Source organism: Pinus tabuliformis, chromosome 2_1, assembly GCF_031772625.1.
Source record: "Pinus tabuliformis cultivar Carrire ecotype Pingquan chromosome 2_1, CPIR1, whole genome shotgun sequence".
In the NCBI taxonomy this organism is placed as follows: Eukaryota; Viridiplantae; Streptophyta; class Pinopsida; order Pinales; family Pinaceae; genus Pinus; species Pinus tabuliformis.
This window is the reverse complement of record NC_142299.1, coordinates 745422862-745449814: the sequence shown is the minus strand read 5'-3', so window position 1 is coordinate 745449814 and position 26953 is coordinate 745422862. Positions and strand designations below refer to the sequence as shown.

Here is a 26953-nt window from a genome sequence, read left to right as displayed (position 1 = left end):
CACGACATGGATGGAACGCCGACATCGACATCGACATCAACACGTGTCAATATTATATTTTATCTATATCCTTAACGAAGGGTCCATTCTTGTTGCCCTCTTTTCCATATAAAAGAATTATAAATTAATTCCTTTCGCACTTTCTATAACTTCAGAAATTGTAAAAAAAAGGAGCCGTCGTGGGCAGCGATAGTCCCCGAGGATAAACATAATATTTACCGAAACCCTAAAAGCACACTTGTTTGATAAAGGATCATTTTTATATTTCTAAAAAATTATTTAAAAAATGCAGTCATATAAAGTGTAAGCACAGATAGTGAAAGCATAAAAATGTATATCTTTTTCTCCCACACTTCTTTTGGTTTTTTCTAGCGCCCTATTTCACAACAGAGTTGATTAGAATTAGTCGTTAACTGAACAATAAGAATTTTGACTCTACAAGAGATATTGGTCTCTATGTATGGTTTTGGTTGATGATTATGAGTGGGATTAAACACTTCAATATAGTAATTTTTCTTTCTTCGTAGCTCCTTATCCCATGTACGTTTGTGGAACTTTTCCATAACAAAACATTTTACCTCTTTGTTGTTTATGGGACATGCGTTCAAGAAAAGACCCCATTTACTAAACCATTTGTTATTTTGCTGCATCCAAGTTTTTTTTGCTCTTGCACAATCTATCATTAAAGACAACCTTAGGCCATCTACCCTCTTCCATTTGCTCAATTTTTTATGAATACCTTATGACTCGCACCATAGCAATTGCTTCAATAAGAGTAGTCCATGTTTCACTTAACAAGATATCATAAGAAACTGCACTTTTAATCTTAAATTTGTTTGTAACCAAACACTTCTCGATTTTCTCAATTTGTCTTCACTGCATGTCGAGGTACTGCTAGCCCACATTTCACAACCATAGAGAATCCCCAGAATCACTAGAAGCCAAAAAAGAGTTTGAGTGGTCTTCCAGTCCCATAACTCTGCCTCTCTACACCTATTTTGAAAAGCATAAAATGCTTTCCAACCCCCCAAAGTTCTTTTCTTTTTACAACCATTCCAGCTTAGATTTTTGTTGAAGTCAATTCCGAGGTATTTGTAATTCTCAACTTTTTCCAGAATATAGCCTTCAAAATAGAACTTATGTTGGTTATGTTTTCTTTTCTTTTCTTAGTATGGAATCGAATGGCAAAAACTTTTTTCCATCACATTTTATTTACAAATAAATAAAAAGAAAAACACTATTTCATGTAATTTTTATATTAGTTATATAAATGAAAATAAGTTGATTTATCACTGTTATTTGTAGATATAAATTGATTTATTATTATTATTTAAAAAAATCACGCTATTTAAAATAATTTCAATAATAATTTATAAAAAGTAAATTTTCATTCTTATTAAATAACTTTGGATGTTGACAAAAAACAGTTTCACTTTTCCTAATTAACTTTGGATATTAGGGGAGGAAGACAAACTACCGGCCAAACAGAACCCAACAAAATTTATTAACAATACTCCGCTGAAATATACGTTAGATTTGGTTAATGCTTTATTCATTCTATTTCTTTCATGCTTTTCTTTGCCTTTTCCGCAATAATGTTCGATGTAATATAAGAACCTCCACGAGATGTTAATGTTCCCAAGTTTAGGAAACGCTAATAGTGATAATTTATTGGAAAACATTTCACTTTGGTAGCCAGCCAATTTGAATTTTTGATGAATAGGTAAAATTAATTGTAAGAGATATGTAAATTAAATGTTATATGTATGTGAACGATACATTGTGAAATATAAATGTTTCATATTGGTATGTATTTTTAATGAGATATTTTTTTAAATTTACGGAAAATTTAATATATTATAATTAAATGTAGAGATATTATTAATTAAAACAAGATTAATTGTTGCAATGTAATATAGTTTTTGTTTTTTTTTTGATCAAATGATTAAGGCAATGCAGGGTCTATGTTTTGTTGTTTTTCAAGAATGTTCTTTACAATTGTCTCTGTAATTTTTCGTTATTCTCGCCTCTGCATGTACTTCCTCTATACATCTATATTTCGCACAATGAAAGTCACCTCTACATAGCTCTCACTTTCACACACGCTTCCTCCACACATATGCACTCCACATAATGAATGCCACTTCTGCAAAACTTTCACTATTCATGCATGCGAACACGCTTCTTTCACACTCTGTACAACTCCTGCTTGCGCACACGCTTCATCTACACATCCACAACCCACACAATGAAAGCTACATTCTCACAGCTTTCGCTATTCCCGCCTCCAAGCACACTTCCTCCGCACTCTGCACAATGAAAGGAACCTCTACATAACTTCCTACACAAATGTACGAAAATGAAATTTAAAGATAATAAAAATAGCAAAGATGCTATGAAGTGTAGAGAAGTGCAATTAGCAATACAAAAATATTATTGTTAGATGTTGCAGTTAATGTAGGTATGGATGTTAGTACTATGTGTAATGAAATAATGTTTATTGTACAAACGAATCAAGTGAAGAACAATCTAGCATTATATTTAATTACAAATAATGTTGAACTAATTCGAAAATGTTGTGATGTTGACTTTGAAAGAGATGCATAAAACTATGGACATACACAAATCTTGTCAAAGATGTTTGTAGTGATGTGCATATCTAAACACAATGTTTACACCGGTGATGAGCAATATATATGACATATTCTATTCAAGTAGAAATAGTTTTAAATTAATATTTACATGAGCGGAGTGCAAAGAAAGCAAAACCAGTTATGCAGAGGAAGCTTTCATTGTGTTTCATCCACACTCCCGCAGCAATGCTATTTTGATTCGCTTTAATATGCGGTGCATGCATTTAAAATTGCTTTTACTAAAGACAACTTTATATAAAAAAGTTGTCCCTACATTCAAGATGAATCTCACAAATCCTTCCTACTTTTTTTTGGCCAACCAACAATGCCATTCAATCACGACATGAAAATTTTATCGCTCAAATAATAATGTCATCCTTCACATCAAGTGTTTTAATCACACTACAGAGTATAATTAATTGCTAGTCCATTCTATGCAATTTTGCAATATATTTAATTGTTAATCCATTCTATGAATGTTATTTGAAGAATTATTTTCACGAGAAAAGGATTGTTTGGTCATTGTCTCAGCATCACACCATTAATTCTTCCAAAACAACTTACTATCCCCATGCTTCACTCGTAAAAAAAAAAAAATCTAAAAGAACTCTAAATATAGATGGAGAAAATGCTCACCAATTATGTAGAGTGTAGAGGAAGCACAACCAACTATGTGGAGTAAGTTTTCATTGTGCTTTGTTTGCAATCCTGCAACAACTCTATTTCGATTTGCTTTAATATGTGGGATAGACATTTAGAAAATCAATTTTTAGCTCTTCTTTCACACAAACTTTACTATCTTCTTTCCAGGGGCCAGTGCTATCAAATGGTTGGGGGCAATGGCCTTAGCACTCATTTTATTCCGACTTAGCTGTTTGAGGAATAAGTTTTGATTTCTGTCAACCATTACATCAATGGTAGTTGAAAATGGAAATGTGAATGACAGTTATGTGTGATGATGGGGCAAAGACTCAATACAATGTGAAATATGTAAATACACATGTTACCCACACAAATTTACCCATTTCATACTGGTCAAATGCAAATGGCATGGCATGACCTTGCAAAGTATATTGTTACCCACACAATTTTTTTTGTTTTGTACTTCTCAAACACAAATGGCATGCTATGGAATTGCAGAGTACATTCTCCTATTTGTAGAGGTAAGGACAACATTTACATGCCATTTTTTCTTGCTTAGTCCTCTAGGATCAACAAATTATTTATTTATAATAGATATCATCTCTTTCTCATTGTCACAAATCCAAATTACGAAATGTCGACCTTTTCTCAACAACAGTCACAGTGAGGTATTCTTTGTTCGCCTTGCCCATTGTTTATCTTTCCATTTTCATGCGGAACAGATTATTTATTTTTATTTTTCATGTAGTAATTGATTTTCTAAGGTATGGAATGTATTAAAATTAACACAATTAGTATGTAATGTTTATCTTGGACATGAGACACAAAAAGTAACATGTTGTGGCATGTAGAGTGCAAAGAGATTTCTTTGTGCAAATTTTTCTTCGTACAATGACAAAGCTTCTACATAATTCATACACACTCTATTTTTTCTTGCTACAACATTGACCTGTCTACTACTACAATAATTTCTCACTGTTGTAGTTATCAAGAGTAATTTCATTAACATAAAGACTACTTGGAGTATTTTTGGAGGATGTCAATCATTTTTGAATTGGTCATAAAATTATTGTTGAGTCAACAATTCGTTTCCAGTTACGTGAGTTCAACCTTTCAAATTTATAAAGTTTTCAAATATTCATGTTCCAATTAAAAATAAAAATAATAGTAGCCGACAGTCAATGTTACATCATGAACAAACAAAGCATGTATGAATTGTGTGAAATCTTTGTCGTAGTGAAGAGTGCAGAGAAAACTATGCACAATGAAATCTCTCCACACTCCACACACAAAAATGAATTAACTAATAAAAAATAAAAATATAATTTAGATACTTCATGTAACCTCAACTCTAGAGGCCAACTGTTTAAGTGCGTGAGGATGTGTTTCTTGGTTTGGATTGTGGAGGCGAATGACTAGTTGTCAACTCATATAATTCACAATAAGAGCGATGTTGAAGACAATGCAAATGACTAGGCATTCTAAATCTCTCAATTTCACATTGTAGAATTGCCCTATGTCCATTTGCATCCATCAAATGATGCAAGACTGATCTGGATTCTCTCAACTACCGGAATTAACCAAAATATTTTACTTCTATGATGTTAGTATAATTGCAGGTGAAAGAGTATGAAAAACCACATGTGCATACTCATACACATATACACTACAACAAAACCAATGATTTGTGCCAGATTTAGCACCAAATTTTAGTGCATTTTATTTTACAATTGGGATGAGAAACTTGGCGCTAAATCCGACTCTATTGTACAATTTTTAAAGTGTCTTTTTTTGGCTCTTGATTTTGCATCATTTTTCACACCATATTTTGCATCCTTTTTTACACCAGATTATGCACCATTGTTTGCGTCAAATTTTGAACCAAGATTTGCAGATGATTTTATGACAGGCTTTGCTTCTACTTTCATGCCAATTTTTCATCATTTTTTGCTTCCTATTTTGTGTCATTCTTTGCTTCCATTTTTGCACCATATTTTTCATCCAATTTAGCGTCTTTTTTTGCATCCATTTTGTGCCAAGTTTTTCATCTAGTCTTACGCCAAGTTTTGCATCTAGTCTTACACTAGTTTTTGCTTCTAATTTTGTACCTAGTTTTGCACCAACTTTTGTGCCTATCTTCGCACCATGTGTTGAATTTAATTTAGCACCAAATTATGCATCCATTTTTATGCCCATTTTCGCATCTTTTTTTGGACCATTTTTTACATCCACTTTTACATTTGATTTGTCTCCCTTTTTCACATCCCATTTTGCACCATATTTTGCATTATTTGCTGCATCCAATTTTGCATTGTTTTAACACCATTTATTGCATCCAATTTTATATCATTTGAGCATCCAAATTTGCATCTATATTTTCATCTTATGTTAAGCCATGTGTTGTGTCCAACTTTGCATCCCATTTTGTGTCTACTATTAAATTTAATTTTGATCCATTTTTTACGTCCAATTTTGCATTTGTTTTGCACCCAGTTTTGCATCACATTTTGCATACAACATTACATCTCAATTTGCATCCAATTTTGAGTTAGTTTTATGCCATTTTTGCACTGTTTTTTGTGTCTACTTATGTTTCCAATGTTGCACCATTATTTATGTCCACTTTTTCATCCAATTTTTTATCCTTTTTGGTGTCTAATTTTACATAATTTTTTCCATCCAAATTTGCATCATTTTTCTGCCTCATTTTGTGTCCACATTTGCATCTCATTTTGTGTCTAAGTTTGAGTCTAAATTTTCATATGATTATGCATCATTTTTGGCATCCAATATGGCATCCTTAGTTTCACCATTTTTTAGCCCCATTGTGCATCTTGTTTTATGTCTTTTCTTACATATTTTTTTCTTTTCGCCCAAGTTTGCATCCCAAATTTGCAACAGTGATTTACCATGATGGAACTTTCATGACCCTCAGTATTGATGCATATATATGGAGACATTCATTAATCATCACCATTTCATATAATAAAAAAATGACTTTTAATGATGGCCCTTTAATGACCCTCACTATTGATACATATATATGGATGGATAGTGATCATCACCATTCCCCATGAATATTAGGGAATGATGGAATCGAAGCACCAACCACCTACTTGTAAAACAAGTGCTCTTCCATTGAGCTAGCACCCTTCAAAGAATTAGACTTTGAAACTTTATAAATTTTAAATTCTAAAACTTTAATTAAATTATAAAATAATCAAATCAAAATTATAAATTTATATGCAACGCAAATTCCAATAGAATCTAATTAAAGTATCTTTGCACTAGGATCTCATAAATTGTCAATAGAAAACTTATTATCTATGTAAAGCAGTTGATATACCAATTGAACACAATATATCAGAGTTGCAACCAACATCCTGACCGCCCCTCCCAACCCACCCCCCCCCCCTGCATAACTATTGTAGTCATAATTAAGCTTCTAATATAAGTTCACATTATTCTTCTTCTTAAGCTTCCTCCAACCATTTCACAAAAGGCTCCAGTGACTTCACAAAGGTTTGCCTGAAATGCCAAAAATCACATCAGATCTTATTTTCACCCTGACAAAACTCAAACTATAAGAACAATATTAGCTTTATGAAATCCCAAAAGTTGCTTAATCAAGCATTTCAATTCTCATTTTAATAGAGTTCAAAACTCTCTAAATCATACAATTAGATTTGTCTAAACCTAAATTAATTGCATTTCCTCATAACAAAAAGGTAAAAAAAAAAAAGAATAAAAAAATGTTAGGTTGTTAATACCTGCCCTTTGGGTTACTGCCTTTGCAAAACCACATCAAAATAGTATCTTTAGAAAGAAATTCCTCGTCATAGAGAGACCTCACAATTTCAGGAAACAATTTCATGAGTATAGCATCCTCATAACATTGAATTTGAATCTTGTACATTATCTCCAACTGTAGTTTTGCAATTGTACAGAAATTGTCAAGGCATTTTTCCCATCTCTTAACTTGATAATTCAATAAAGTAGAGAATCATTTTAGTAAAATATGTAAGCTTCATACAATTTCCAAAAAACCCATATACAAAACTTCTAATAACTGAATTGTTAAGACTCGAAATAAAATAACCAGAAAACTAATGAATTCCAAATGCCAACCAAAAAACAAAAGATGTTATCATTTTACATGCAAAAGGAAAATATCCATGTCAGATGGATAACCATCATTAGAAATATTGCACACAGAAGTTGATAAGTACATTATGGTAACCCAGTGGGTTAGCTCAATTGGTTTGAATCGACCAACTTTAAGGCAGAGAGGTCATGGGTTCAAGTCCTGCAAAGTCCCTCTGGGTTAGGAGTACAACATATACACCAGCAACATTTACCATGGTTTCCATTCACAGGAATGTGAGGAATCCCCTCAAGGATTTCCCCAAGGAAATTTTCCATGGGAAAAAAAGTACATGCTCAATGGAAAGCCATGGATACAAACATTGCATGCATAACTAATCCCCACATACTACATACAAACAATGCAATTGCAAGATAATAATTCCCTCAAACCAAAGGAGATAGCTCTTGACATTAAATGCATGCTCTGATTGTTAAGTTTGATCCTTGTAGCACCTTTGATGGAAAATGGAATTAACATCCAATCTAGCACAAGCATGAACAAATTATTGACTTATGAATTCCAAGTGAGATAAAATGAAAACACATTAACGAAAGACTTTAAAAAATGTATCATATGTTAGAAAAGCCAATGTAACCATATTTATGGACAAGAAAATACACGCACACTCTTTACATTAAATGAAACCTTCATGGAAATACAAGTTGAAGGATTCAATACTACATCTGTATACATTCTGTAATTAATTTCCCAAAAAAATATCTACTGAATTAACAGTTTGATAAATTTTTTTATATATACATCAATAAAACAAAACAAACATGTGCAAAAAGCAAAAAATTGATATCTAGAGCAAGAAACAAAGTATCCACAATTGCATTATATTTTAAAAAATGTTGTCTATGAGATTGGCACATTCTATTTTCTCATTCATATCAATGAAAGGATCAAAGTGTGTAACAAAACATGATTCTTAAAAGTAGCAAAATGCAAGCCGTGAGGATGACCCTTGAAATAGTTATTCATGGACCCATTTTCCCATTAGATTCTAATATTGACTAAAAGTTGTAAACATATTAAACAATTAACAAGAAGAAAATAATTATCAAAATTAAGGAAAAATCCATAAAAATTTTAATGATATGATGAGGCATAACACATATGGTAAAACCAAAAGATAGTACACATTCAAAAAATATTAAATACTAACTTGATGCAATGCCAAATTTGAATTTTGTTGTTGGTTTTTGCCAGACCACTACAACATCCATAATAACATCCCATAAGATACACACTACTTCAATATCAGGTAACTTTGACTCTTTATGGAATTTCTTTACAGATTCAATGACTTCTGAAATATCAACATTCTCTGTAATCAAAGTTGTTAATGCACTCTTCATGTCCTTCAATTTCACATCAAACATTTTATTTTCATTATATTTGAAAAGAGCATCCAAACCCTCCTTACTACCACACAAAAAGTAAAAAAGACATATGTTAGTAACAATTGACAACAAAAACATGTGACTTTAAGTAGACAGTTTGGTTCCAACAAAAAAGTCTTCCCACCTGAAGTGTTTTGCAAAAGCTTCAGTGTTGTGTTTCTGTATTGAGAACAAATCAAGAAGATTATCTTCTATCTTCCCTCACTTCAGCAATGCTATGAGATCATCAAGACTATTTTCAACCAGATACTCCTTGAAAAAATATGTGATGAATGAAAGAACAATCCCCTTCGAAACAATGTTGTCTTTGAGAAACAGTTGAAAAACGGTTTCTGGTGAAATCCCATAGAATTTCTAAGAGACTGAGTGCAGTAAAAATTTCAAGTGTTTACCTTTCATTGTCCTCAAAAAGCTCAAGGGACTCCAAAAACCTTCGCATAACATTTTCAAGATTCTTAATGAGGAAAGGCCCCCTGTGAAGTATCTTTTGTATATTCAAAACAAAGGGCACGATATTCTTCCTTGCAATCTCACAATTCAAAACAACATAAGGATGTTGATCTACTTCTTCAGGTTTTACGGTACCCAATTGTGTGTGACCTCCAAAGAAGACCACCTATCAATGAACATTGACATTAATAACTTATTATAATTTTACAAAAATAACTTTATCGAACAACTAATAGCTAAATTGATGATCAATTATAATCTAAGACCAAACCATGCATATTTAGTGTGGGAGATATATATTTCAAATGTAAGCATATAATTCAAGATTGAGGTAAAAATGTCTCAACCTACCTCTTTTGAGAAAGAAGGGCCAAGGAAGAGGGAAAGCATGGCATGCCATAAATCAAAGACCAAGGAAGAGGGAAATAATGACATGCCACAAATCAAAGCCTCTACCTATCATCAACCAACCCAAAACCCTCCCCATCAAACCTATGTTGTAAATTCTCTAGACCCTAGTTTAAGGGCCACATTTCCAACACTCTAAAACTTTTTATGGAAACAACCTACACCAATTCAACTCTAAATATGAACATGCAGAGGAAACTCATACTCTTCTTGGAAGAACAAAATAATGACTCCAAGGCACAAAACCTATTCCTTCCATCATTAGAAACAATAGAACCCTTGGTTTCCCTTGCTACAATCACTGGTTTGGGTAAAGTTGATACCTTCAAGTTTCATGCACATAAGAGCAGAAGCACAATGTAGCATTAAAATGTTGAACAAGAACATAAACAAAATATTATGTTTAGCATTCTGGAAAGAAATAACACACCTACAACTTCTTAAAAGCATAGGGAAGAAGAAATATGCTTAATAGTGATTCCATCCTTAAAATAAAAAGTAATAGAGTTAATCATTATTCACTCTACCTTACAAGACCATAGGAAAATATCAACACAACATTTATCATTATAACTAGAGTAGAAGAAAACAAGAGTGCATGCAAATATGAGGATGTACCTTTCCCTTTCAAGGTTTTTGAATTCTACCAAAGTAGAGTTGTGTCTTTTCTTTTCTTCCTAGAGTTCAGTTTCTAGGTCCTTACATTCCCTCTCAAGAACACATGCTTGGCTTTGAATTTTTAATACCAACCTCTTACATGCAGAAAGTTTGATTGCTTTAACTCTTTCAAACCTGTTGCATATTCCCGAAACGTAAGTGCCTTTTGTCCAAATTACAACACAAAAAATTGATAATCTTGCCAACACACACACAAGATGCCAACAATTACAATTACAGATTCTTATTCTCTTGAAATCTGACAAGTTAGAACTATTTAAATCACCTCCATGTTTCATAAGTACTAAAGCTAAGTTGCATAGAAACATATACACATGCAGATACTGATACACCATATTTCTTAAAACTCAAGATCTGGATAAAGGGAAACTGTACACACAATAAACGAATACAACAAATTTTTTTTTCAAGTGAAGATTTGGATACAAAAAAACGGTATTAAAAAAATATGTCCACACTTATTAAAAACATAGAAAATTCACATTTTCAAATGTGTTTCACTACAAATCTCTATTACAAAATTTAGAAATGCAGATTGATATGAAAGGCTCAGATTTGTCTATTTTAGGATGAGGGAAGGGTTGTTTTATAAGGAAAAATTAGGATTTTAGGTCCCCATACTTGGCCTTTTTAAAATTTTATTTTATATTTTATGTTACATTTTGAAAAAAAAAATTAAGGATCTAACCATTGGACATTTTTTACTAGAAATAGATCCTGAGTGAATCTCCAACACTTACAAACCAAAAACATATCTTGAGTGGATTCGAACATGCAGAAAAACAAATCCCATAACTATGGTCAAAATCTTATTAGATTCTAAGGATTAAATAAGAAAATATATATCCTTCCTCATATTTTTTGTTAATGGTCATTATGTTAAAACTTTGAAGGAATTTCCTCCTCAATAGGTTCTGCATATTCTTACAGTTGTCTTGAAAAACACTACAAAATACCTTGGTTTTGTAAAGAGATTAAATTCATCTTTGAGATTAAAAGGGTGATTGAATAGGAAATTCGTTCAAACATTTAATACGCAATCCAAGTCACAACTATATAATTGTTTTCACAATGTTTGAGGCTGGGATGATGGAAGAAATGGAATTGAATGACTCCTAAAAACCCATGCACAATATGTAAAAGTTGAGATGACCCCAAAAACAAGAACAAGAGAAAAAGCCAAAAGGATCAACCCTTTGAAATGTTGCATTTCCTGGTTTTTTGACATGTAAGCTTTGCTTGCTGTAATGTTGTTGCTAAAAAGAGAATAATTAAATCACCAGAACCCCAAATTGAATCCCATCATACAAAACCAATGTTTTGGGCTACAACTTGTATAGAAAATTTAGATCCAGTGTAATATAAAAAAATGGGAAAAATGTTTATATTGTCCAATCATCAATGTCCATTGTCAAAACTGAAGATACATTATACGAATAGAAAATAGGATCAACCCATGGTATTCATCCACCCATGGAATTTACTCATGGTATTGTAAGTGGCATCCACCCATGGTATTGTAAGTGGCATTCACCCATGGTATTCATTCACCCATGGTATTTTCCCATGGTATTGTGACATCCACCCATGGTATTCATTCACCCATAGAATTTACCCATGGTATTGTAACCGAAAAAGGCTATAAGTAACAAGTCGCACTTTGTAAAAGGACAGATTGTCCGCCACAATGTAGCCTTTACAGTTATTCTCCATTTTAATAAAAAGTTTCTTTGTGATTTTATTTACTGTGTGTTCTCTCATTTTCTTTCTAGCATTGCAATTTTTCAGATCTTGGGGGTCTTCCCCCATAAGATCCATTTCAATTTTTTAGATCTTCCCACCCCCCCCCCCCCACACACCCCCAAGATCCAGATCAATGGAGAATAGAAAATGGGATCAATACATGCTCAGAATATTCCTAGATTTGCCCAGAACATCTTTGAAACCTGCCAAGAACATCCCCAAAATCTATCTAAAACATCCTTGTAATTTGTCTAGAACATCATGGAGATGGACAACAAGTCTCTAATAAATTCCCCAGTTGTTCAAGGACATTTCCTAGGATTCCCCATGTCCCCAAAGTGCTGAAACATCAGGTATGGGATTTTTTTTCATGGGACAGGTCCCTACACATCCTAGTTGAAAATAATGTAACCATAATAATCTACAAACTACATTCTTACATAAAACTCAAAAGGAGTAACATCCTTATTTTGTAGCACGACATCACCAATTTGTGGAAATAAAAAGATCAATCAACCTTATGGCATTCCAAATACTTCTTCCCAATCAGATCCTCCAACCACCTTTAGAAAAAAATAACTTTCACAGTGAAGGGGAGAGAAAAGAGAGCATTGAATTCAACAATAACCTATTCCTAGTGAAGGGGAGAGAAAAGAGAGCATTGAAGTCAACAATAACCCATTCCCATAAGACTAGTTTAGTCAGGGTTTATAATTTTTGGAGGATAGAAATTCTTCGAGAAACACATCTCACAGAGCTGCATTGCATACTTCCTCTCGCTTAGGTGCAACTATATTTTATCCAAAAATGGAAATCTTGCCCAAATCAAATGGTTTTAGGTGTAGCATCCCATTATGTGGAACAACCTCGATATTTCAGCAAAAATTAAAGACTAATCAAGTTTACAACATTCCAAATACCTTCTCCCAAACTATCAGACCATCCTACCATCCCCTAGAGTGACTCCTTTCCTAATGAAGGTGATCGAAAAAAACATATTGAACTTAATAATAACCCAAATACAGAAGATTCTGGCAGGATCAAATTTGAGATTTTTCTTTTTTGGTTGGAAGTTCTTAAAAACACACCCCCAAGGAGTTGCACTGTATATTTCCTTTAGCTTAGGGGCAAAAAATTCTAATCCAAAAGTTACAATATCACCCAAACCAAATGGAGGAACATTCCCATATATGGCACGATATTATCATTTTCACAAAAAAGAAAGCCTAGTCAATGTTATGCCATTCCAAATAATATGTTAACATGGTTTGGTTTGATGGTAATGTGGGAATATTTCATATCCTTTACTGATGTTCAAATCCTTTAGAGAGATGTTCACTAAAATGGGAATAGATTCTGAGACACAACTAAATTAGATAAAGAGATCTTCCTCAAATATTATAAGCAAGCTACACTATATTGTAATATTCTCAAGTGGACTATTTCAAGTGAATGTACAAGTCTTAGGTGACTTTGGTGAAATAGATACCCTGCCCTTGGCGACTTCACCAAAATGGATACCAAGGCATACATATTTTTAGCTAAATAGATTTAAAAAATTAATGTGTAAATGTTATACTTGATCCTTATAGCACACTGAACATTCCTGATGAGAAACGGGTTGAGCATTTGGGATTTTTGAACACTTCTTCATCAACATTAAGTGTGAAGGGCCAATGCACAAGGTGGAACCCTACCATGGTAGACTCACAAATGTTGGAGTAGATTTTTTTTAGGTATAAAACTATAAATGGACTATTTCCATATGGACCTACTCCACTAACCATAGTGAGAAATTGATCTAAAAACCAATATGATAATTAATTCACTCATAAAGGGCTCGACATACTCAAAACATGTCCAAACCTTTGAAGAAGGGCCACATTGGTTCCACATCTTGTACTATATGAAGGCAAATCCTTGTCAACAAACTTATACTTTAGGGCTCTCCAACTTATGGCACAATCTATCAGGATATTTGTGTAAAACATCCAACATACAAGGGCATGGAACCAAATAGCCAAAAAGGTAAGGATGTCTAACTAAAAATTAAAACCCAACCTTAAAGACAGTACTCAGACATTATCATAGACATTGGATCCTTTTCAATTACCCAAGCAACCAATACTAAGGTTGACCCATCTAATCAAGGCTATTAGGAAATAGAAAGGCTAGGCTGAAGAACACAGTCAAACCTGGAAAAACCCATGGCATGATAGAAAAGAACCACATGCAATCCCATGCAAGCCAAATCTAGCAAGGACAATACACATTCAAGTCAATATCTACAATGAATCCTATTGTAGTTACTTGATCCTGCCTTTCCATTCTTCATCTTTGTTTCCTCTTTGCCTTCTTTTCTTTTCTTGCTCCAATGCCAAAGTGCTCCAAGAAAACTCTAAGTGTCCAAGAGTACAAGAGAGAGAGAGTGAATAATGAGATAGTTCAAGACCTCAATTGACAAAAGGTTACCAACTGAGCCTCAGAAGCCTTTTTATGAATGAGGCCTCCATTTTCTTCATTTTCCATTATTTTCCTTCAATTCCCTCCTCACATGCAACATATGACCTTTCACCTTCCTCTTATCCTAATTTCCATTATTTTCATAAATAATTGTGCCAAAAATGCCATTTTTCCTTTCCAAAGCCTTAGCCATTGCCTTTTTCAATTTCCTTAGTCATAAACAACCAAATGAACACACTCTAGGATGTTTTTCCAAACATTCAGCTTGTAATAAGTGTCCCATCGATTGTGGTTATTGTTTTTAACTTTTATTACATGGAATTTTCACCGTGGCGGTTACATGATTTTACTCTCATTTCATGCATGGCCAACACAATGATGGAAAGTATGTGGTATCTCGACAGCGATGCCTCATTCCATATGACGGGGAACAAATATTTTTTTAGTGATTTGGAGGAGACAGATCTCCAGATGCACATTAAGATGGGAGATGATATAAGTTAAAACACGACTGAGATTGGTACAATCACCTTTAAGAGGGAATCGAGTTACCCTCTCAGGCTCAAGGATGTGATGTTTGTACCGGGTCTAAAGAAGAATCTTGTCTTTGTTGCAATTTTGGATGATCATGGCTATGATGTGATATTTAGAAAAGTAAAGGCATTGTTGAGACACATAGCCACGAGACATGTGAAGCAGATCAGGGTTCGGGTGAAGAACCTCTACAAGCTAGATGTGGCGGATTTTGCTACATCGAGCACAAAAGCAAAGAAGGTGAAGAGTCATGATGCCAATAAAATTTAGCATAGAAGACTTTGCCATTTTCATTATGGTACTTTGAAGATCATGCAATAGATTACCATGGGCCTCCCTAAAGGAAAACTAGAGAAAAAACATACATGGAAAGGGTGTACCTTGGGTAAGTACACAAAATCCACTTTCCATGATTGGGATAACAGAGCACATGTAGTCCTTGAAAGGATCTACTCTGATGTTTTGTGGACCTTTCTCGACAGCCTCCACTACTAGGCACAAGTATTTTGTTATCTTTATTGATGATTATTCGTGAAATTCCTAGATCTTCTTCATGCAAAAGAAGGATGAGAATTTCTCCAATTTCTTAGAATTCAAGGCACTGGTGGAAAAAGAAATGAGTAAGAAGGTGAAGGCTCTAAGGAGTGATAATAGAGGTGAGTACGTGTTGAATGAGTTTAAAAAATTTTGTGCAAAAGAAGGCATTCGTCGAGAGTTGACAACACCCCACAACCCACAACAAAATGGGGTATCTGAGAGGAAGAACTGAAGCATTGTGGGAGAAACACAGGTGACATTCTATGACCAAAGCCTATCTCTGCACTTGCGGGTTGAAGCATGCAATACATCAGTCCATTTGCAGAATAGGAGTCCTCATCAGATTCTTGGCATGATCACACCAGAGGAGGCTTACTCGGGGAAGAAGACAGATGGGTCACACTTCAAGATATTTGGAGCCTCTGTCTATTGCCATGTCTCGAAAGAGTCAAGGAAGAAGTTGGAGCTAACAATAGATTTTGGGATATTTGTGGGTTACACATAAATTCCCCACAACTACCGTGTCTATTTTACTTCCCTCGGAATGACAGTTGTGATGGGATGTCAAATTTGATGAAGATAAAACCATGTGGTGCTCTCTTGAGAGGGAGCTACAAATACCACAAGAGGAAGAGCTTTTAGCTCCAAAGGAGGATCCTCAGGATGTTATGGAGAAGCCACAAGTTGAGGACCAGAGAGTGGAGATAGCCACTCAAGCATAATAATCTAGAGAAGGTAGGAAGAGAACTAGATAAGTTGAGATACTTATGAAGGATGTGAGGGAGAAAGTGCGTGCTCCTTCAAATCAACACAAGAAAAGAAGGTCACAATATTGGTACACTAGCTACATGGCTCTTATGATTGAGCTAGTAGAGACTAAGACATCCTATTTTGAGGAAGCAATAGAACAAACAGTATTGGTTGGGCCAATGGTGGAGGAGTATGATTCCATTTTGAAGAAAAGTGTTTGGGAGGTGGTCCCAAGACTAGTAGACAAATCAGTTGTGGGTTCAAGATGGATCTTCAAGGTGAAGCATGCAGCAGACAGAAGGATAGAAAAGTACAATGCCATATTTGTGTTCAAGGGGTACTCTCAAGTGGAGGGGATTGACTATGAGCAAACCTTTGCTTCTAGAACAAGGTACTCATCCATCAGATCAATCCTTTCTTTGGCTACGCATATGGGGTGGAAGATCCACCAGATGGATGTGAAACAACATTCCTCAACGGAGTTATTGAGGTGGAGTTGTATATCGAGCAACCAAAAGGCTTTGATACTTTTTATCGAGAGTCTCGTGTGTGCAAAATCAAGAGAGAATTGTATGGTCTCAAGCAATCATCCCATGCTTAGTACACCAGGATCAATAGCTATCTCACCAGTTTGGGCATCACCAAAAGTGAAGTGAATGCAAACCTCTATCTATTTTGGTAGAAGGTAAATTGTTGATTATTTTTTTATATGTTGATGACTTGATCCTTACTGGTGATAAGCAACTAATCAGATCTTGCAAGGAGGACCTTGCAAGAGAGTTTGAAATGAAGTACATGGGTCTCATGCACTACTTCCTTGGATTGGAAGTATGGAAAGGTAAAGAGAAATTGTATGTCTCTTAGGGAATGTATGCCAATGAGATAATTCAGAGTTTCCGCATGGACAGGTGCAAACCCATGGAGAATCCTCTAGTGACCAACTGGAGGAAAGAGGATGCCACTTCAGGTGAGGAGGTGGATGTGACTATTTAACATCAGTTAGTGGGTTCACTCATGTATCTTGTGAACACATTACCATACATTTTTTATGCATTCAACCATCTTAGCCAAGATATGGTTAGACCAACCAAACTATTTTGGAGGGTAGCTAAACATGTTCTACGATACCTCAGAGGCATTACCCAGTTTGGACTTTGGTACATACGGACATAGGGTGTGAAGCTATGTGGCTTCACCAATGTAGATTGGGAGGGAATTCCATCAGACCGGAAGGGTACATTAGGTGGAATTTTCAGTGTTGGGTCTGTAGCATTTTCTTGGTATAGTAGGAAGCAGAGATTAGTGGCACTCGTCTCAGTAGAAGCAGAATACATGGCTGCAAGTCAAGCAACATGTGAGGCGATTTGGATGACAAAGATACTTGTTGGCTTGTTTGGTTAGATGATGGATCCTACTATTATTTATTATGATAATCAGAGTTGTATCAAACTCTTTGAGAATCTTGTTTTTCATTATTGATCCAAGCATATTGATATCCGGTATCACCATCTACAGGATTGTGTGCCGAGGCAGATTATGTTGTTGTATTACATTGCAAAAGAGGAATAAGATGTAGATATTTTAACAAAGGCTTTGTCAAGAGGAAACATTGAGTTCCATAGGTTAAAGATAAGGCTGGTTGATAATCCCTTTCTTACTAAGAGGGAGTGTTGAAAATACAACAAGAAAATCTAGTTTTGACTTTTCCTTGTTCAAACTATATTAAAATTTGAATTTATATTTCAGCAGAATACTTGAAGGTAGTTAATTGAGGTGACATGGAACTTGCCACTCAGTCAACTCAGTAACTTCAATTTGGGGAAGCTTAAGTTCAGTTCTACATGATTGATTGCTAAGTTGTAGCAATATATTTCAGTCAATTTGAGTTATTGTTAGTTTAACTAGTTCTAACTGTCAGAAGAACTAGTGGAGATCAAGTTGTGGAAGTGGAACTTCAACCACACTCAATGATCAACCATTTAACTAATCAATCAACCCAAAATAATTGTTTCATGAAAAAAATTGATTTACCTAGTTGAGATGGAGATTCCAAGGCAGTGTACTATTAGTTGTAGCATATTCCAATGTGTACAAGCGGTGCATGCAGTCAGAGATTGACCTAAGGCTATTGCACAATTCCAGAGTGTGAAATTCTTCCAAAATAGGGACAATTTCCCAAGGGAACAACACAAGGAAATAAGAGCTTGGAAAGGCTTCAAATTGGCTAAGTGTTGGCCAGGTTCAGTCTGTTAGGCAGAAGGATAGACTATACACTTGCAAGGTGTGCTCAAGCTTGAGCAAGCATTGTATTTCTTCTCTATTCTCTTATTAATGTAATATAGATAGTAAGGGGTTTTGAGCAGTTTCTTTCCCCTAGATAAATATTTCTGCATGTGTGATGTTTCCTTTTTCATATCTATGATTCTTGTTTTAGATAGTGAATTGTTGGGATGGGGTCCCTGGGGTTAAGTTTTGGTCAAATTTTGTATAAAATGTACAGTCTCCGTGAAATGTGGAAGTGCAGTGTGAAAATAGTATAGGTCAAAGGGGCTTTAGTCACCTAGGTGGGTGGGTGATGGGAGGATTTGAGACCCGCCCATGGTCTGCAGACCATGGTATTGTAAGAAAAGTGCTATATAAAGATGAGTCATAGCAAGTCTAGGAATGGAACGAAGATAGAAGATCATTGTTAAGGGCATGTAAGCTAAGGCAAGAAAGGTTTGTTTCTTGTACTTAGGCAAAATGGAAAGGCTCCTACAACTGAGTCCACGGAGACTTTGGTAAGTCCGAAGGTTGAGTGCGTGGGCCCCTGCAGCTGAGTGCACAGGGAAAAGAAGTCTCTACTTGAACGATTATACTCAATAAAAAAAGTTTTGAGCCAATTTTGATGCATCTTTGTATTATTTCTTATTTATGCAAGTATCTATAATTTCGCTCTGTGTTAAAATTTATATGAATTAATGCTTATCTGATGCACACAAGTACTAGATCAGTAATAATTATTCATGTTATGAATGATTAAGAACCTCTGCGAAGATCTGGAAGATGTTTAAGTGAATTTACAGTAATTGTTTGTTCGAAAGGGTTAAGGGTTCGCAAAGGTAGACCTGTGCCCTAGGACTACAGAAACCTACCACACAGACCTCTGGATGTAGAAACCTAGTTCTGTCATCCCCCAATACTACTTCGGTTGAGACTACATCCTACGCTACACAGTTTGTTGCCGAAAGGGCCACCATTTAGGGTTTTTTTGGTTGGAGCAGATAACGTTGAACCTGGGTCAGGCCCCATCAAGCCAACAAATGTTTCTGTTGCCGGGACCAGGATCTGTCTGAGGAATGTGTGATGTTGAATAAGTTGTTCCCTACTAAGAAATAAATTGAGAAGTGGATTAATAAAAAACTGCACGTGTTTGCAGCACAGAAGAACAAAAACACACACTTATCCAAGGAAGACTGGCTGAACAGATACCTGTACATAGACGAGCTAGAAGCCTTCTTTTGTTTCTTTCCTTGCGAGTTGCACAAGTGTCTGTCCAGGTTATCGGATATTTAGGGTATGTGGAAGCTTGACAACCCTATTGTGTCGACCCCAAAACTTGTAAAGCACTTGGAAGCTTCAAAAAATAACATCGCAAGGGTCGTTAATCATTGGATTGATCGTATCTTAGGAGGATTCTTCGCTGAGCTTGTGATCGATATGACCATTAGCTAGAGTGAAGTAGAGTTAATATTCTTCAAAGGACCAAGAGGTAAGTACTTAAAATCTCTAAAGACCTGGATTAAGATGTTTTTGTGTGAAAAATGGGTTATGCCATTACATTGATGTTTGGGACTACGCGAAGTGGAAAACCCTTCAGAACGAAGAATCAGGCTATGAATACAGTTTTCTATTAGGATCTTCTGATAGTGATGACGAAGGAAATATTTTGAGAACACTGTGAAGCACACTGCAAATAGTAAGCCAGGGTATCCCATGGATACCCTATCCATCCACTCCACCACGACCTCCACCTCCACATGCCTACATCTCCACCTCCGCCTCTCCATCAACCATTCAACATGGCGAACACAATGAAGATTCCAATCTTTAAAGGTGTGGGAAGAGAGGACCCTGAGCAATTCTAGTTCGTCATGGATGCTATGTGGAAGGAACAACAGATTACTGATGATAATATGAAGAAAGCGCAACTGGTCACAAAACTGTAGGACAAGGTATTGTCTTGGTATATCAAGTTCTGTATGGGTCAACCCAATGTGATGATGTCAAAGATTCAGTAGGCACTGAACAATGAGTTTAAAAATCATAAGTCTCAAGCGCAGTATGTAACGGAGTTTAAGGAAATACAACAGAGGGTAAATGAATCCGCATGGGACTTCAATCAGAGGCTCAAATCCCGATCTAGCAGGATAATATGAAAATCATGGATGATAAACACAAAGACTGGTACATTGCTTCACTATTGCCTCATCTAAGATTGCCATTATCATAGAAGAAAATAGGAATGAAAGTAGAAGCTGTGCAGATCGCGATGAGGTTGGAAGCCTCACCAGTGCACGATACGAATGTTGGAGTACAACAAATTCAGTCACAACTGGCAATCTTGCACATGGAGTTCTAGAGCTTGAAGATAGGAAAGGAAGTTGAGTCTAAGGTGCGTGCAGAATTTTGGCGCATAAAATGTAAATATAAGGGACATGATAAGGATCACTATCATGTTTATCAAATTTTCCTGATTAGAGGAGGTCTTGTTCCTTTGAAGCCAAAGAACATTGAAGGACTGAGCACAGGAGTACCCTTATGGTGCGTTATTTTCTAGATAGCTGGGAAGCATGCAACTGACCATTGTCACCTCTTGTAAAAGTTTGTACATACTTCGTAACAGTTGTTTTGTACCTTATGTAAACCAATGGGGTATAATAAGAAAAACTATCGAAGCTACGAATTAATGATGGAGCGGACCCATACGTATTGAATGCAGGCAAAAAATCGAACTTAGGATTAGGCCATAGGTGCAACACATTGAGGATTCCAGGGCTGCAGAAGAGGAAGAGGAGGAGGGGATGGAAGAATTCATGGACAGGTTATTTGCTACAACTGTGAAGAAGCAGGACCTTTTGCACACGACTGTCCAAACCCAACGTATCCATCCTATCAGTATTGCAGACAATTTGACCATGTGATAGAGGAGTGCCCCGATGCTGATAGCCAAAATGCAGGAGAAAAAAACTCAAAAAACCACACAAAATATACAAATGATGAGGGTGTAGCCTTGTGAAGAAGACCATATCGTCAATACAGTGACACAAAGTGGTATTTCTACGGGATAAGATAAAGGAAAGAAGCCAGGAACCGAGGGCTAGGTGCGTAAGATTGCCGAAAAAGAGGTCAGAATTGATCTCAACAAGGCTAAAGAAAATTTTATGGAGGCCAAGAAGAACTTCAATAAGGGTTCTACGTCAGGAAGTCAGGAGAAACCGACTGGAAAAAATGAAGCGCATGACATGGATCCCTCGCTATTGGCTACTTTTATGAAAACCTGTATGAAGTTGTTGTAGGATAGGAAGGTAGTGGAAGGGCTCCAGGAGCTAATTGACAACTGTACAAGTAAAATCAAGACTCCTCCCGAATAGTGTGCTATGAGGAAATTGGGTAAACACAAGAAGCAGACAGGGTGCGAAATGAGGTTGACCGCGCAGATTGGAGAGTACGAAATGGATCAAGTCATCCTAGATCTAGGATCTTATGCGAACGTGTTTCCAAAGAAGACGTGGGAAAGGATGGGGAGACTTGTGCTACAATGGTCTCCTATACATCTACGCATGGCCAATCAATAGAAGATCATTTCTATGGGGCGCCTATACAGTAGACATTGAGGAAGAAAGCACTCTGGTTGAATTTGAAGTAATTGAAATAGTGGATGACAACAATCCTTACCCTATGCTATTAGGAATTGATTGGGCCTTCGACATAGATGTAGTAATTAATATGAAAAAACGAAGAATGACATTTGAAAGGAAGGAACTTTGGGTTATTGTCCCCTTGGATCCCATGGAAGGAGCGTGCTACACTGAACCAGTCTACGACTACGAAGAAGAAGACGACTTGGATCAAATATACAAGATCATCATGAGCAATGGATATTGGATCAATCCCACTGCAGATGAGTGATTACATGGGATAAATATAGTTCTTGTACCTTGGATTCAGATGAAGAACTCGAACATTGGAAAAATAGGTTGCATGAAGTTTCAATGCTACGTTGCAATATGATGACAAAATCACTTAAGTGTGTATCCACGAAGGTAAGAAATCTTCCTCATTATGATGGCTTAGATGATGTTAGTTTTTTCTAGATAAGTTTTAAAGGGAGGTACCAAAAGAGCATCAGTTCCAGGCTCTTGATTTGGCATTGCACGCTATGCTTTCCTGTTGGTGGGGTACGCATAAGGGTAGCTTGGTTGACTAGAAAGAGTACAAGAAAATGATGAAGATAAGGTTTAGGTACGTGAATGCCCTCCTGACAGAGAAATATTCAGGCAAGGATGATCCGCACAAGCATTTGGCGCGATGGACTAAAGCTTGGCAGGATGAACCTCAACTGGAATGGGTATATTTCTTCTATCACATCCTAGATACTATTTCGATGAAATGGTACTTGGAAATGGAGCTACATCATGGGACGACCGAGTGGGATATCTGGAGGGAACGTTTGTTGTTAAATTTCAGCTTTGAGGATGGACTCATGTGTATTGATGAAGAACTCCAAGAAATTAAGGCTGTGATCTTCAGGATGCCTGAGGAACTGGTAGAATGGGTTCAACCGCATTGGAATGCACAACTGTGCCATGCACTACAATTCTACAACATGACTGCAGAAGAAGAAGAGGATCCACGAAGTATCAAACTTCCAGAGTCTGAGGGACAATGCAAGATTTAAGGGCCCAAAGCAGCAAACCCTGGTATAAAAGAACCTTTGAAGACCATGCAAGTGAACATTGGATCTGATGTGCAACCTAAGTTTGCAAACATAGGTGATTATTGGGATGAATATATAGTCGATAAGGTTGGCGAACTACTGCGTGAATACCAGGACTTGTTTCGTACCAATTTCTCGGATCTAAAAGGAATAGTAGGGGATTTGGGTGTAATAAAGATCACTCTAAAGCCCGATGCGAAGACCGTGAAACAGAGACCCTACCGTATATATCCCAAGTATAAGGAGAAGGTGCGCAAAGAGCTAGACAAAATGCTGGAGGCTGGAATCATTGAGCCGGTGTAAGAGTTTGATTGGGTGAGCCCTATGGTTGTTCAGGAAAAGAAACAACAAGATGAAATCAGGATATGCATAGATCTAAGAAAGCTCAATGATACATGCGTTCATGACCCATTTCCAACACCATTTACAGATGAAGTCTTAGAGAAAGTTGGTGGGCAAGAAGCCTAGTTGTTCATTGATGGATTCTCAGGGTACCATCATATTAAGATCACACCAGAGGATCACAGCAAGACTACCTTCGCAACAGAGTGGGGATGCTTCCAGTACACAATGATGCCATTCAGGCTGAAGAATGCGGTCGCGATCTTCTCAAGGGTCGTAATTGCATATTTTAAGGAATTCATCCATAAATTCTTAGAAGTCTATTTTGATGACTGGACTGTGTTTGGGTTGGTAAAGAACCACATTACAAGTCGGTGCCTTATGTTGGTTACTTGTCGCAAATACCATATTTTCCTCAATTTGAAGAAATGTATCTTTTCTGTGCCCTATGGGATATTGCTAGGCCATGTGGTCTGCAAGCAGGGACTAATGGTAGACCCTACAAAGATAGTTTTTATTGTTAACTTAGAGGTGCCAAAGAATGTAAAGAAATTGTGTGCAACTCTAGGCCACACCAGATACTATAGGAAGTTTATCAAAGCTTATGCGCAGATAACTGTGCCAATGGAGAATTTATTGAAGAAGTACGTGACTTTCTACTGGGCTGAGGAGTGTTATAATAGTTTGTATGTTTTAAAGAAAAAGATGGTAACTACACCCATTTTGGTGTTCCCAAACTGGAAGAAAGAATTTCATGTTCATGTGGATGCCTCCTGTATTGCATTAGGTGCGGTATTAACCCAACCAGGTGAAGGTGATATTGATCACCCTATATCATTCGGAGCAGGAAATTATCAAAATCCAAAAATAACTACTCAACTACAGAGAGAAAAGGGTTGGCGATCGTCTACATGCTAAAAAATTTCTACATTACCTGTTAGGTGCGCACTTCAAAATGTATACAGATCAGTCCACTCTCAAGTACCTGATCAACAAGCCTATGTTGGGGGGGATTATCTGTCAGTACTTGTTGCTCTTTCAAGAATATGATTTTGAGGTGATTGTTAAGCCTAGAAGATTGAATGCAGAACCAGATCACTTATCCCAAATTAAGACAGGCGAAGAGCCCACTAGTTTGTAAGATGGATTTCCGGATGCGCAACTCTTTACTGTACGTGTTGTAGACAATCATTTTTCTGACATAATCTAGTTTTTAACAACTAGCATAGCCCCGAAGGGATATTCTACCCAACAGAAAAAATGAATTGGTGGTCCATGCAGCTGATTTTTCTATGATCGCTGGACACTTATATAAGATGGGCTCCAATGAAATATTGCATCGATATGTTCCAGAGTTTGAACGATCCAGCATCCTCACTGAAGCACATGGAGGAGTGGTGGGAGGACACTATGCAGGCAAAGCAATTGCGCAGAATATTTTGTGCACAAGATTATGGTGGCCAACGATGCATAAGGACTCTAAGGCATACCGCAGGTCATGTAATGCTTATCAGAGGATGGGGAAGCCATCACAGAAGGATGAACTACCCTTAAACCCACAGATTTATTTGCAGGTATTTAACAAATGGGAAATTGACGTTGTAGGTCCGATACAACCACCAGGGAAAAAGACAGGCATGCCATACATTATTACTACAATTGAGTATTTTATGAGATGGGCAGAAGCAAAGTTGGTCAATGACTATAACTCTGTTATAGCCGCGAAGTTCCATTTCTAACTTTTCTTGACTCGGTTTGGGTGTCCTAAGATATTGATGAGCGATATGGGTATTCATTTCTTAAACGAAATGATTGTCGCGATTCTTGAAGAATTCCAGGTTTATCATCAGAAGAGTATGCCCTATCATCCTCAAGCTAACAGAATGATTGAAGTGTTCAATAAGTTCTTGGAGAGTGCGTTGACGAAGGTCTGCAACGTGAGAAAGAATGATTGGGATTTACACATACCAGCAGTCCTATGGGCATATAGGACAACGTGTAAAAGGTTGACAGACCAAAATCTGTTCAGGTTGGTCTATGCGAGAGAGGTTGTGATGCCCATGGAGTATATTGTGTTGAGTCTGCAAATTGTAGCACTGACTGATATGGTTGATCATGAGACTATGGAGAAATGCCTCGTGCAACTAATGGAATTGGAGGAAGATCAGTTTTTAGCAGGATTTCACCAACAGGTGAAAAAGGAGCACGAGAAGGCATGGCACGATCGACACATAAAGCAGCGAACCTTTCATATGAATGATTTTTTCTTGTTATATGACAACAAGTTTACCAAATTTCTCGAAGAGTTTAAAATGCATTGGATGGGACCCTATGTAGTCAAGGAAATTAGAGATGGTGGTGCAGTTCAGCTCGTGAAGCTGAATGGAGAATTGTTTTCCGGAAAAGTCAATGGAAGTCGATTGAAGTTGTACAAGGTTGATCCCACCCCTACACAATGACTATATGATGGTGGGATAGCCTTAGTACTCTAGGCAACTGCAAGGAAGTACGAGACTATAAACTACACTTCCCAAGAAGTGAAAAGACGAAGTAAGGGGTTGCGCGATGGAAGCAAGAGAGGCACCAAGAGGAGCTACACCAATAGGGTTGTGCCATGGAGGTTGGTGCCATGTAGCCGAGTCAAAAAGTAGTCATTGGGTGCACTGTAGATGATTGGATGGCTAAATTTCCATTAGGAGGAGTGGGGAGGCCACATTTATGGCACAAATCTTTGGAAATCTGCTGCCAAAGATGCATTAATGATAGAAAATTGGAGGGAACGGTTGGATTTGAATTCAAATTCACCTATAAATCTAGTAAGCTAACCAACATTCGAACACTTTGCTTTCAACGAGTTTTCCTTAATCTTTGCTACCAGAGAGATTGTTGTATGACCGAGAATATATAGGAAGACATTTTCGCATGGCCAAAATTCGCGAGCTTACCTGAGTGGTGCTGAGAGATCATATTTGAGAGAATAATGACCACTCCTCCCGTAACAGAAGCCACAAATGAAATCATGCCATTTGAAGCCATAATATCTGAAGCCATAGCTGCTGAAGCCATAACCGCTAAAGTCTTTCCCCTTATTCCAATGATGCCTAGGTCTCCTAGACCTAAGCCACCTGCCACTGAGAAGAAACAAAAGAAGTCATAACAAGTTCCGGTGAGACAGTCACCGCGGAAAAACCCCATTGAGGTTCACTAAAAGGCGAAAATGGATAATTCACAACAACCACAT

The 26953-nt window shown here is 36.5% G+C and overlaps 1 pseudogene; it reads right to left on the bottom strand.

The window, feature by feature from the left end:
• Positions 1-6736: 6736 nt before the first annotated feature.
• LOC149202733 (uncharacterized) lies at positions 6737-26907 on the bottom strand (annotated as a pseudogene).
• Between the last annotated feature and the right edge of the window lie 46 nt (positions 26908-26953).